Below are 12,528 nucleotides of genomic sequence, written 5' to 3'. Positions count from 1 at the left end.
AGTTCTGTCAGTGTACAAAATGGGTCAATGAATGAGGTGGAGGATACACCAGACGTATTCATACAACATGCTGAAAGAGGAAAACGAAAATGATCAGAAAGCTAGTGACAGCTATGGAGGTTGGAAAACAAAGATCCAACCTAAGAACTACTAATGCCTTAGAGAGAGAGAGGAAGAAACGAAATAGGAGCGATACTTAAAAGGTACAGGTAACAAAGCCTTGGGAGGTTCAGAAAGGAACTGAGAAAGAAGATCCAAAGAGAATTTGGTGCTTGAGGCAAAGCAACAAAAAGCCTGTGAACATCCTAGCAATTACGGAGATAAAGGGAGATTTCTAAAATTATTAGCCTTTCTGCCCCCCCCCCCCCCCCCCCCCCCCCCCCGCCAAAAGAGTTAGCTACAAATGAACTCATTGGCTTCTGACTTCTCTTGGGCAGTACAAAACACTAATAAAAGTCAATAGAAACATCTCTACTGAATTTTCAGTGAAAAATGTATTACTCCAAATAAATACACTCAATCATATCCTAGTTCCTGCCAGAAAGTGAAAAATATTCTCAAATATATACTGGATCAAAAACTACAGCAGTTCCCATGAATACCACTAGAGCTAGATTCTGAAGGAAGAAAATCAGGCATTGGGATTAAATATTTATGTATTAGGATGTTAATCACTGCATGATTTATGAGAACAAACAATTAGTTTGCTTAAACAACGCAAATGTTAAGTGAGAGGAAATGCTAAATAAATGATGGTATCGTCATATCATCAGACATTAAGCAGCTCTTAATAACCATGTTTTCTAACCATGTAGAATATCAGATCCAAACACTTCTCGTGTGATATAAATGTTTTATATTTTTTCTTTAGGAAGCAAATGTTCTATTACCAGAAAACAAAACAAAAAATATTTCAAGACAAAAATTCTAAAAATGCCCCCTGGGCTTTTATGCTTGCAAACATCTCACTTCCTGAACAATAGGTCAAATGTTATGAAAATCTAGGGACAATCATGTATAAATGCAGGTACACTTCCCAGCCCGAACAGCCTCAAATGCTAGAAAGTAGCAAGATCGGGAAATTACATTCTTTTGCTAAGTCTGGACATACTTTCATGATTGTGAACTTTGCTCAGTTAGATGAGATAATAAGCGTATCATATATCGTAGTCTGTTGTCCAAGTTGATCAGCAGAAATTATAATAATCAGTGTTACTGAAAAATAAGTCACAAGGTAAAATACAGTTTAGTATTTCAACAACTTGATGTTAATTTGAATAATTCAAACTCACAGTGAGTGGGTGGTGGTAGAGGGGCTGGCCAACTTTAAAGAAAAGAGACTAAAGGAAAGAATGAACAGAGTGACAATGGCTTGCAAATTGCAGCTTTCCAATAATAGTAAAATTTGCATAGCACTTTTCATAGAACTTGGGAATAAAAATGTTACATTATAAAACTGCTGGTTATTACTTCTAATAATAAGACATAACTAATGGAAAATTAACCACTAAGGCACCAAATGAGACAGTTTAAGCACGACATTTAGGCTATGGCTCCACTGTCTTATTACCTCCTTTGATTCGATAGTATTTTAGATAAAAAGAGAGGGGTTTCTAAGGAAAAAAAGGTATCTGAATTTTACTTTTCTTAATAGCAGCAGTGAACGTAGAGATTGTTTTTGTGTTTCAAATGGCTAAAGATATTGGGCTACGGTTTGGTCTCTTTGGGGACTTGGAGCATGCATTTTTAGAAGGACTAGCTAAGGTTTGGAATGAAACATGAGTCTGCGGTATCAGGGACCCATAATCACTGTCTCACGCTTTAATCAACTAAGCTATTCAACCATGTACACGAGCGTCAAACATGACTATGAAATGTTATGGGGAGTAAATTGTTATGCAAAGAATAAATAATTACTCGTTAAATCCAGGAGTAATAAATATGGGAAGAAATATTTGCCAAGAAACATTGTTTCCAGTGCAACATTAAAAGTAAAACAAGACTGTCTGATGATAGAATATTTTAGGTTGAGAAAGTGTGATGAAGGATTTGCGATATATGTTTTGATTGAAACTAAATGTGTTCTAGGTATGGGTCCACCTAGGTTTGGGGGTAAAAGTTACAAGCAGAGCAATCGGTCAGCAGATCCAAAATATTAAACTGCTTATAAACTATTTAAAACAAAAATAATGCCACTAAATCAAAACATGATTAAAATACAGGGGGGCATTGTTAATTGCTTTTTAAAGCTATCTGACTTTATGAATGAACTGAAGGAAACATCTAGAGTTCTAAACATTTTTCATATAAGCAACACCGCTGCCTCAAAATCCACGATACTTTATATTTGAACTCACAGATGCAAATCCCAAAATGTATCATTAACTTTAACTGATTAACGAGAAACAGATACAAGAGAAATGATGCCTTCCTTAAGAGCTCTGAGAATAACCATAGTCACGTTCTTCTAGAATGAAAAGCTAGAGGTTTTCTGTCCTAGACCTTAGAATTCCTGGACCCTCTTTCAAAAGACAATCCAATCAAAAGACAATCTGGAATTTTAAAAATCAGGGCAGCAAACTATTTTAAAGGAAAAACAAATAGCGTGTTCTCTGAGGGCTTCTGTATTAACATATAGCCAGGATTCAGGTTCCTGTTCCTTCTAATATTGGTGAACATAAAAAACAGAATAAAGCAGACGGCAGTCTTTAATGAATCATCTTTTTAAAAAAGACATGGTGGGCAATCTTAAAGCTCTCTTCATGTCTTAGTGAAAAGCCTCAATATAATTATTCTCATTAATATCATCAGCTGTCATTTACATAGAATTTTATCTAGTGAATAAAGTGCTTCCAGCATGCACTATCTCATTAAATTTCAGACGTGGACAATAGGTACTCAAAGGGTTGGTTGGGAGACTCTCAGCCTGCACAAAAAGAAAGATTTCCAATTACGAGTTTCATTATTTAGGCTACTCAACACTGTCTTCCCCAGATTATCAAATATCAGTCTCATTGTGACCCCATAAGTATTCGGATTCACGACTGCCCCCGTGCTATTTACAGAACAGCAATAAGTATATTAAGAAAATCTACTGGCTTTGCGATAAAGCTGACTGTAACCAGCTCATAAAGCTGGTATCTGTGTCCTTCAGCAGGAAGGAAAAAATCCCGTCTGGGGGAGAGCCTGTCCTGTGGTGTGGTTCAGTACAATAGCTCTCTTTTTCTTTACAGGGTCAAAAATTCAGCAAAAGAAATTAATAAAAAGCCTTCTCAGATTAAAAAAAAAAAAACAAAAAAACCTCTCTCTACCGCCAACCCTACTACCCCCTCCCACCAGAAGATAGAGACAGAGAATTTTAGAAACAGGAGTTTATTCAGAGTGCTTAACTCAAAGCAGACTTCCCCTGGATTAGAAGTGCAATTTACATACTGTATAAAATGTCAGGATGATATTCTGGTTCCTTATACACACTGCTGATTTTATTGTATACTTTACAGTCTTTTCCTCCTATAAAAATTTCCCCTTTCGAGGTTTAGATCATTTTCTAACATAAAGAGTAGGCATTCACATTTTTCTTTTTGAAATAATGAGGCAAAGTGGTTCGCCATAAACATTTGAAGTTCAACAGGCATTGGCCCATGAATATATATGTATATATATGAATATGTGTATGTATAGGCAGATAAAGAGAAATAATAGTAACCAACATTGATTGAGGGCTCTCAAAATGCTAAAGCTCTAAAATTCTTATTAGTCAATGCCTGAAATATCACTGCCAAAGTCCTGTTTGAAAGTTGGGATAAGTGGTTATGTTTAAACTTTGAACTCCAAACAGAAATTTCAGCCAGTTTTAGAGGCTGGTTGCAATTTAAGTTCCATATTGAACTAACAGTCTAAATGCTCTAAACCTCAGGTTTTGTTTTAATCTGTAAAATGAGGCAGTATTATACATCTCTCTCAGGGCACATTAAATTAGAAAAAAAAATTAATGTTTTGAAAGTAATTGTCAAAGTGCCTAGAACATAGCAAGAGCTTTAAAAGAGTTAGTTCCCTTCTTCTGCTCTATTCATTATCTGTTATTTAACCTAGAAATCAAAGAAAATTGTGCTGCTCTGTGGATCTGGCCCTGAATTCCCAATTTGTTTTAGTGGAGGGACATAAGCACTTGTTCACTTTCTTTCAAAAACAGAGAGAGAAATGACTACAAATTAAACTATAACAAAACATCAGAATCCCATCTCACAGGGCTTATTCCTATTAACAGCCCCCACGCCCACCACCTTGGCTCACCTAATATCACTTTCAGGAGCAAGGCGAGAAAAGGAGAGTTGTAAAATCATTTTGTTTCCTCAAGCTTAGAAAACACAAAAGTGCATTTTATATAGCTACCTTTAGTCAAGGCAACTGAATTTTTCCCTTAGGGTTTGATTGAGTTAGGACGGTTCCATGGATACCACCCTTGTAGAAAGAACTTTCAAGTGCTGGATTTTGGAGACACCCAGAAATTTAGTGTTACCTGCGGCATGCAAGTTACGATCTTCTTGCGGTCTAATCCGGAGAGGACGGTTGTGAGGATTCCAACTTTGCAACACCTTGGAAGGGCCTATGCCAGACTAGCAAATGGAGGTCACTCAGGTCTCCTCTCCCCACCTTCCTCATCCATGGCAGGCATGACCAATAGATACCAGTGCTTTTCCCCTGTGAGCCTACACTTGGCACTCGAAAATTTCTCAAAACAAGTTTCCAGGCAGGCAGCCACCACCGGCCGATCAGAGTTCCCTTGTGAGCTGAAGCCACCCCCAGACTAGGGTAAAGGTTACCTTTGAACTACTTGTGAAAAACAAGGGCAGAGGGTGCGTGCTTGCTGAATAAATGAACCGTCTTCATGTAATTCTAATAGGAATATTTACCCTACTTGCGAGCACAAACTTCTCAGGCATTTCATTACCATTCATTTATTCATTTAGATGTAAATACCCGGAATACTACTTATAAATCACTCTTATCTCTTCATTAATAAGCACTTCTTAAGAGTCATTATGAGATAAAATAGTCTTGGCCGGTTCACACTGCTGTTATGTCGTTATAATTAAGAAAAGTGTACATCTTTATGAGTAGTCTCTAATTCGGGCTCTTCAGTCATTAGATTGAAATGAATTTTTATTATGTTTCAATTTCATTTTCTATAGTAGTGGATAAATGGAAGGCTACCTGGGGTGCCTGTCACCCAGATAAGCTCTGTTTTTACAGGCAGTGGGAAGATGTACCGAGAGCTGATTTCTTCAAAACAAGCACTGCAAAACAAATGTCTGATTCTTTGGCCAGTGTGCATCAGTGGCAAAACAAACAGGCCATTATATCTGTGGCAAAGAATGAGATTGCAAAGTCAGTGAGGAGCAAGGCACATTATCAGCTGGTCTACATGGTAAAACAAAGGCACAAAAGCGCTGTTAATACACGAAAAAGCCAAAGTTTCACGGTTCTCAGTGAACTTCAATGGCTGGTGGGATCAACCTGAATTTAAGTTGACTTGTCTCTGTTTAGTTTCCATATTTTCCTTACCAGACGGCATGTTTCCCTTTCTGATCAGGATCTACTCAGCAGTATTACTGGGTTCTGGCCTCTTTTTCTCTCTGTCTCTCTCAATTTGTTGCTCTTAAAATGATAGCCTGTGTTTATTCAGGATTAAAAAAGAAAAAAATCAGCCTGCTTGAAGCACGAGTAAACTTAAATTTGCTGCATCTATTTTCACGAGCGCGGTTTTTCTTGGGGCGTGTGGTAATATTTGAAAGAAAGCAAACGCAACTGAAGAATCGCATTGGAATTTTACCAGCATTTCTAGGACCTAACCCTGTAACGCTAAGGCCTTTAAACTATGAGGAATTTTGAAACCAGCATTATCCAATGTCATGTGAGATGAACTGTGTTTTTTTTTATTTTGTCATTTTGGGCCAGCCGGGAGGGCAGGAGAGAGTCTACACCGCGATGGAGCAGAATGGTGCAGTTTCTTTTCTTGCATTTTTGGCGGTGTGTGGAGAACAAGTAGGAAACTGTAGAGAAGCTTCACTTTGACTCTTTCCCCTGCTGCTTCTGACGAATGATAACAAAATAAGATCTAGGCTGCAGGACAAAAATTTCCCTAAATATTTAGCCCTATCCATGCTGAATAAAACAGCCTCATTTCGGGGCATCCATATAATACTATTTGCTGGCAAAATAACTGTTTAATTCATGTGTTTTTCCCCTTGGAAGGTAGGAGGAAAGAGGCAAAATGAAACAAAAACCTCACTGCCTATTAGTTTTAGTTTCTAGATGAGCCTTGATAAGCCTCAGAAGCCACTAATTAGAAGGAGCTCATAATGAGGAGATGGTGACAGCCTTCTCCCCCTTCTTTACTGGCTGTCATTGGATGCTTCCTACAAGGCCCCCATTCAAACGTCTCTTCTTGGGAAGTCCTTCCCGGCCCTGTTCCCCCAACCCCACTGCCCCAGAAAGCCACTCTTCCTGCCCACTGTTCCCCCTGCTAGCTTGAGTCCTCTTGTCCTTGATGTTGACCTTTATGATGTTGAGTCTGGTTAGAACATAAGCCAACTGAGCCCAGGTGCCAGGCTAACACCTCTTTCTAGCCCAGCACCCAGAACAGCATCTGGGTGCTCACCTGGGGTCTGCTGATTGATGGACGGACCAAAGAAATAAAGGACCCGAGGGGTAGAGAGCAATTGCTAAGGAAATTTAAGGGCCTTAATTTTCCGTTCTCCACAGTGAACTGGAAATCCATCTGCCTAAGGTGCAGTGAAACCTGATGTATTCAAGGAGCACTGGCCTGTGATCCACTTTCTCTCTCACATCCACTGTCCGCACCTGCTTCCTGGCCACGGCTGCAGACAGTCACGTGGGGGAAGATGGAGGAGAGGCTGCCTGAGCTTGTGCTAAAGCTATGGGGGTTGAGGCGGAGGCCAATGGCGACCCCTCCAGAGGAGCGCATCCTCTCAGCCAGGGGGAGGGGGACTGGCCGGGCGCTGGGCATGGAGCCCTCCTTAAGTCTTCTGTCATTTCTCATTCCACCAGCACCACTTTCAGAGGATGACTGCGTTATACATGCCACTTACAGTAGCATCTCACGGACTCAAGCTTGACTGTACTCAAAGTGTCAATCAAATAACACAAAGGTGAAAAAAAAAAAACAAGTCCTGCTCATTCCATGCCTCTTTAACAACCCTTAGGTGCCCCACTCCACCCCTACTTCAGGGTCTCCAGGGACCAGGGAAATTCCTATTTCCTATTGTTTACTGGAATGACTGATCCTCTTCTGGACACCAAAGCCCTTGAGTACTGGGAATGCCATATATACATCTATGTTCCCCATGGGGCCCAGGACAAGCACCAGACAGGACCAAGCTGTATCCTGCGAAATCAAAAGCTCATGGTCAGGACTGTAGTTCAGATGGATGACAGCAGGCTGCAAGGCTGCTAATGCTACTATTGTCTAACAGAGGGGCCTGAACTGATCAAGGGACCTCATCCCAGTTGGCCTGATCCACCCCAGGGAGCCAACAGCGGCCTTGTGGAGTGGAGGTGGCCCTGCAAGGCACAGGCTGTGTCTCAGACAGCTGATGGACCCCGAAGAATGAATGAGCTTTACCCATGTGCCTGCTCCCTAGGTTCTCTTATCTACAAACACCCAAGAGCATCACGAGAAGCATGGGAAATACCGTCTAGGCTTCCAATGATATGTTTTGTAATCGAAAGTCCTACCCATTTTTCACTGTGGCCAGCCCTGGGTTGAGAAAGACACCTTCTCCGGGTTGTGGGAACACACGTCTTTCCTCGCAGCTTCAGGAGGCGTCGGAAGTGTCCTGAATCAGGCAATTTCCTTTCTGTGGAGCCCCATGTGTGCACACAATGAGAGCTCATTTCCTCCTATTGGCTTTTGTTTGAACCATTTCCTTTGATATGGGACGTCTTCCGCTCTCCTTCGAAGTTATCTAAATCCAGGCATCCTTCTCAACCCGGGGCCCCTCCAATTGGAGTCAGGCCCAGTTGGTCTAACTCTGATGGCTTTTCCCTCCACAGATTAAGCAGTAAGTGCCTGGGGCCCTTAATCCAAACAGAGTTACAGTCAGATTCTCCATTGTGCGCTCGTGTGTGTGTGTGTGTGTGTGTGTGTGTGTGTGTGTTCAAGATGTGTATGCATGTGTGTGTCTTAACACCTCAGTGCGACTGCTGGCTATCAATCATCTTTGTTTTGCTTGCTTTCTGAAGCATCTGCGGACAGGCACACAGTTGGCTTTTAATCAGTATGTTCTAAGTAGAGAGAATGAGCCTCTTGAAAATGATTCACAATGAACTGGAAGATTTGTAGATATCCTGAGCTGAAACTGAGACTTTCTATCCCAGAGTATCATAAATTTCTCTCTGCATTCCACCCCCACTTTTAAAATTTCTTTTTCACTTTTCTGTTATTGCTCCCTGTGTATAGATCAAATGGACTCAGCTCCACACTTCTCTCCTCCTGTCTGTGTGTGACCCAGATCTCATGACCTGGAGCACCAGCAAGCACCTAACTTGTGAAAATACTTCTGCTGTTGATGTCTTCTCAGTGGGAAAAAAACTGGACATGTGACACTGAGCCTTCTAACACAGGCAACTGGGTCACTACATCCAGGAAGGAAGGAGTGTGTGGTTGCAGGAAACACCTTGGAGAAATCTCTGCTTATTTATTCTCCAAGCAACAAAGGACCATCCTTTCCTCAGGGACCAGAGGACCAAAATGGACTGGCAGCTGTTGGGTGTATATCTGGGTCTCAGAGGAAATTCATTTGCTCATTCATTCATTCCAAAAGTGTAAGATCAGGAGTTTGGTCATGTGGGCCAGTTACCTTCTGTCTGAATGACCTAACAGCAGCCTGAGTGGGGACAGAATCACCTTTATCTTTGCCGAAACATCTCAAGGCACAGGCGATCAGGGAGCTGGGCTAAGAGCTTCACAGTATGAAAGTTCTCGAAAGTGGCCCAGTCCTCCCATTTTCAAAGCAAAAACATTCCTTTAGTCCACGGTAACATGCTCCAATGTCTTATCATCCCTACCAAATATAAGTCTTCCCCAAAAGTCTGGTATAGTATTATTTTGTAGAATATAAAGCCTTCTTGCATTTTGCTGAGAAAACAGTGAACTCCTGGTGAGTGACAGCAAGACTTGGAGAAACTGCAGAAAAAATCATGGTGAAGCCCTACTCTTTCCGGAATTGTATAGAGCGTCTGTAGCATTCACTGGAGATTAGTCCCCTCTAGCTTTATGTTCACCCAGAGAAATCTACCCAAATATTCTGTACTGAGTGTTTATTCTGTGCAGTAGAGAATAAACCCAGTTCTCTATGTGTGTAATCTATAACTCTATCCATCATCCCGAGAAGTGGAAATGACTACCCTCATTTCAAAGACGAGAAAACAGAATCAAACACATTTTTTAATATGCCTGAAATTGTGCATTTAGTCTGTGGTCTAGCCAGAATATGAACGCAGGGCTTGACTTCTCTCTTAAACCTTTGGGCCAGGAGGTCTCTCTCTCATTTGTGTACAAATCACTCTGTGGTCTTGCAACAAATGCTGATTCCTGGGTCCCAACCCAGACGTCTCAAGTTGGAATCTCAGAGGCTGAGGCCTAGGACTCTGTTATCTGTTCTTTTAACAAGCTTCCCAAGAGTCTGTGCAGCCGGTGAAACCAGGGTTTGCAGTAACCAGTAAGGGATTTTGAGATGCGCTCGGAAAGAACAACCTCTTTCTTCTCCTATGGACAGAGCTGGGTGGGGCAGTCCATGTGGTCACAGAAATATGACCTTGTCCCAGCGGCTACAAGAGCTCATTCTGGCCTGGACTGTGGGCATGTTTATCTTTGACTTAGTTTTCAAGTGGCCCTCAAGGGCGAATAAATAGGCCAATCCATTTTGTGAGACATGCTGTACATTCCGTGCAGCTGAATGTAATCAGAAGGCTCTGTCCTACAGCAATTAAGCAACTGAGACTTATTTTAAAAGTTAGGGCGCTCCAGATAACTCCCTGGTTGATGCATCTCACCCTTGATATCTCTCTGTTGCCTTCATCAGCAGTACCTCTTCTCTGATGTTTAAATGAAAAAAAAAAAAAAAGAGCTCTGGCTGAAGGGGTCGAGCTTTAGCTGGCCCCTCTTCAGTACTAAAAGACAATTTCATACAAATGTACACAATCTCTGGTGGCGGGGGGCGGGGGATGAATTCTCTCTGCGTCTGTGATAGAAACTTCTGGGTGTATTTGGGTGGATGATAGACTATGCATTTTTGTAAGTACGACTCACGGTTAATAATCATCTCTAGAAAGGGCTGTCTCAGTTAAAAAATATTTCACTGAATCATGTCCCACAAACATTTATTGAACACCTACTTCTTACCAGACATGGGTTTCAACTGCATGGAGGTTGCTCAAATAAGGAGGCTTTAAAAATACTCCACATGTGAACATCTCTACTGACAGACTGTGATCTTGAAAAAGAGTGCTAGGCCCATGAATTATCTATTTGCTGAACCCAGTGAGATAAAGGGAACAGCTAAGAAGAACGACTAAATAACAAAGGAACAACAAATAACATCGGCGGGGCACTTTAGAAAGCAGTGGCCGTCACTGTATTTTAGTTAAGCTTTCAATGATGCAAGGCTCATCTTTAATTAATAATTGGGGATCGATGCAGTGTGCTGGCATCACCCCATGATGGTTGCTTTGAATAAAGAAAGATTCATTTCAAGGCAAAGGTCTCTCAGAGTCTCCCTGGAAAAGCATTTAAACCTCAGCTTATACCTACCTTCCTTCAAACATATCTGATGATTTTCCCCTTTCCTGTTACAGCAGGATCAGACCTGTTTCTACACATTTTCAAACACTATTACTCCCTGGTGGTCTCAGCCTGTCTATCCACTGCAGCCTCCTCTGGCTTCAAGGCACACCAGGTGCCATCTGCCTGCCCAGCCCCCTTTCCCGCGAACAGACACCCTCTTATCTTAACCCTGTTTCCCCTCTGCTTACTTCATCTCTCCTTTGGCTGCTCTAAATCCCCCACACCCACTCCCTGGATGTTTTAACTTTCCGCTCTTCTGGTTCCTTGCTGATCAGCTGCCCGGTCACCACGCTCCAAAAATGCCTCTTGTGGCATCTGCCTCAGTACTCATCTTTCCTGAACTTTGTTTAGGATCTGGCATTATCTTCCATTCTCATCTGGTCTCAGGATGATGAACAGTGATACACATTCATACTGTTATCATTGTGTTGAGTCAGTCATTCAGTCATGTCTGACTTTGTGACCCCATGGACTGGAGACTGCCAGCCTCCTCTGTCCATGGGATTCTTCAGGCAAGAATGCTGAAGTGGGTAGCTATCCCATTTTCCAGGGGATCTTCCCAACCCAGGGATCAAACCAGGGTCTCCTGCACTGCAGGCAGATTCTTTACTGTCTGAGCCACCAAGGAAGCCTTGCTATCACTGTTATCACTGATCAGTGTTATTTTTGGGCAGAGTGAACATCCCAATCTCTTCTCACAGACCTAAAGGCAGCTGGAGATGTCCACACAGAGGCCCACACACCTGTCCCAAGGAGCACCTGTCCTCTGAAATGCTCTTCACGTTGGATTTCTTTGCCTGTGGGAGTGTGTCTAGAAAATCCCCTCAACTGTAAGCATTCCCCAAGCCTGTGCTATCACCCACGCTCGAGATCACACTTGCTTCCTTATGGGATCTCAACTCCTTTTATGAGCCCAGCTACGGCTCCTCTGTGGATGAGTCCCAAATGACACGGAGCTCTGCACTCCATGACCTACGCTTCCACGAGGACACTGCAGCTTCACTTCAATCTTCCGATGATCCAGAACCATCTCCTTCCCTCCCCACTCCTTCTGCGGGGTTCTCACTGGCATCACGAAGGTTCCTGCGACCTCAGTTCATGGAGTCCTTGCTTCTCCCTCGGCTTCCGTGAGTCCTTTCCACCATCTTAGGATGCTGCCCCCGTACCCGGACATCACCTCCCACCAAGTCTCACCGCCACATTCCAGCTCATGCCTCCATGACGCTTGGGTGCCCGCAGTGCTGGCTCTAAGCTGTGCTCACGGAATGACCCCCTCAAGCAGGGTCTCACCCCATCACTCACCTGCTCACAAACAGTTCACACTCTGAATAAAGTTCAGAATCCATAGCGTGGCCTTCAGGGTCCTTCAAACATTTCAGCTGTGCTCCCATGAGTACTTCCTGGACTCTGCCCCCTGCTCCGTGGACACCGGCCTGGGCGCTCCTCGAGTGCATGCACCCGCGTCTGGCCCTTCCTTCATATGCCCAGCAGAGGCTGTCTCCTCCAGGAAGCCTTCCCTGACTCACGTAGGCAACAGCTAATCCCCTGGAAAGGCACCTTATACCTCCCATGTGGCACGGATTACCTTCACCGTGAAGATTTACTTATATATCTTATCTGTTATTCTACAGCATAAATACCATGAGAAAAAAGGAAATGAG

At 42.7% G+C, this 12,528-nt stretch overlaps 1 protein-coding gene across 7 annotated transcripts in view; it reads right to left on the bottom strand.

The window, feature by feature from the left end:
• Positions 1-12,528, bottom strand: part of MBNL2 (muscleblind like splicing regulator 2) — a 164,854-nt gene that overhangs the window by 135,327 nt on the left and 16,999 nt on the right. Inside the window, exon 1 of one of the 7 annotated variants that reach the window (XM_043891932.1) lies at positions 4,520-4,752. The exons of the other annotated variants lie outside the window; for them this stretch is intronic. The gene's annotated coding sequence lies outside the window, so the exon portion shown is untranslated. Of the gene's footprint in view, positions 1-4,519; positions 4,753-12,528 lie in introns of those variants that run through there. 7 annotated transcript variants of the gene reach the window in all.

Source organism: Cervus elaphus, chromosome 30 (assembly GCF_910594005.1).
Source record: "Cervus elaphus chromosome 30, mCerEla1.1, whole genome shotgun sequence".
NCBI lineage: Eukaryota > Metazoa > Chordata > Mammalia > Artiodactyla > Cervidae > Cervus > Cervus elaphus.
Note: the sequence above shows the minus strand (reverse complement) of the source record. Positions and strands in the feature narration are given on the sequence as shown.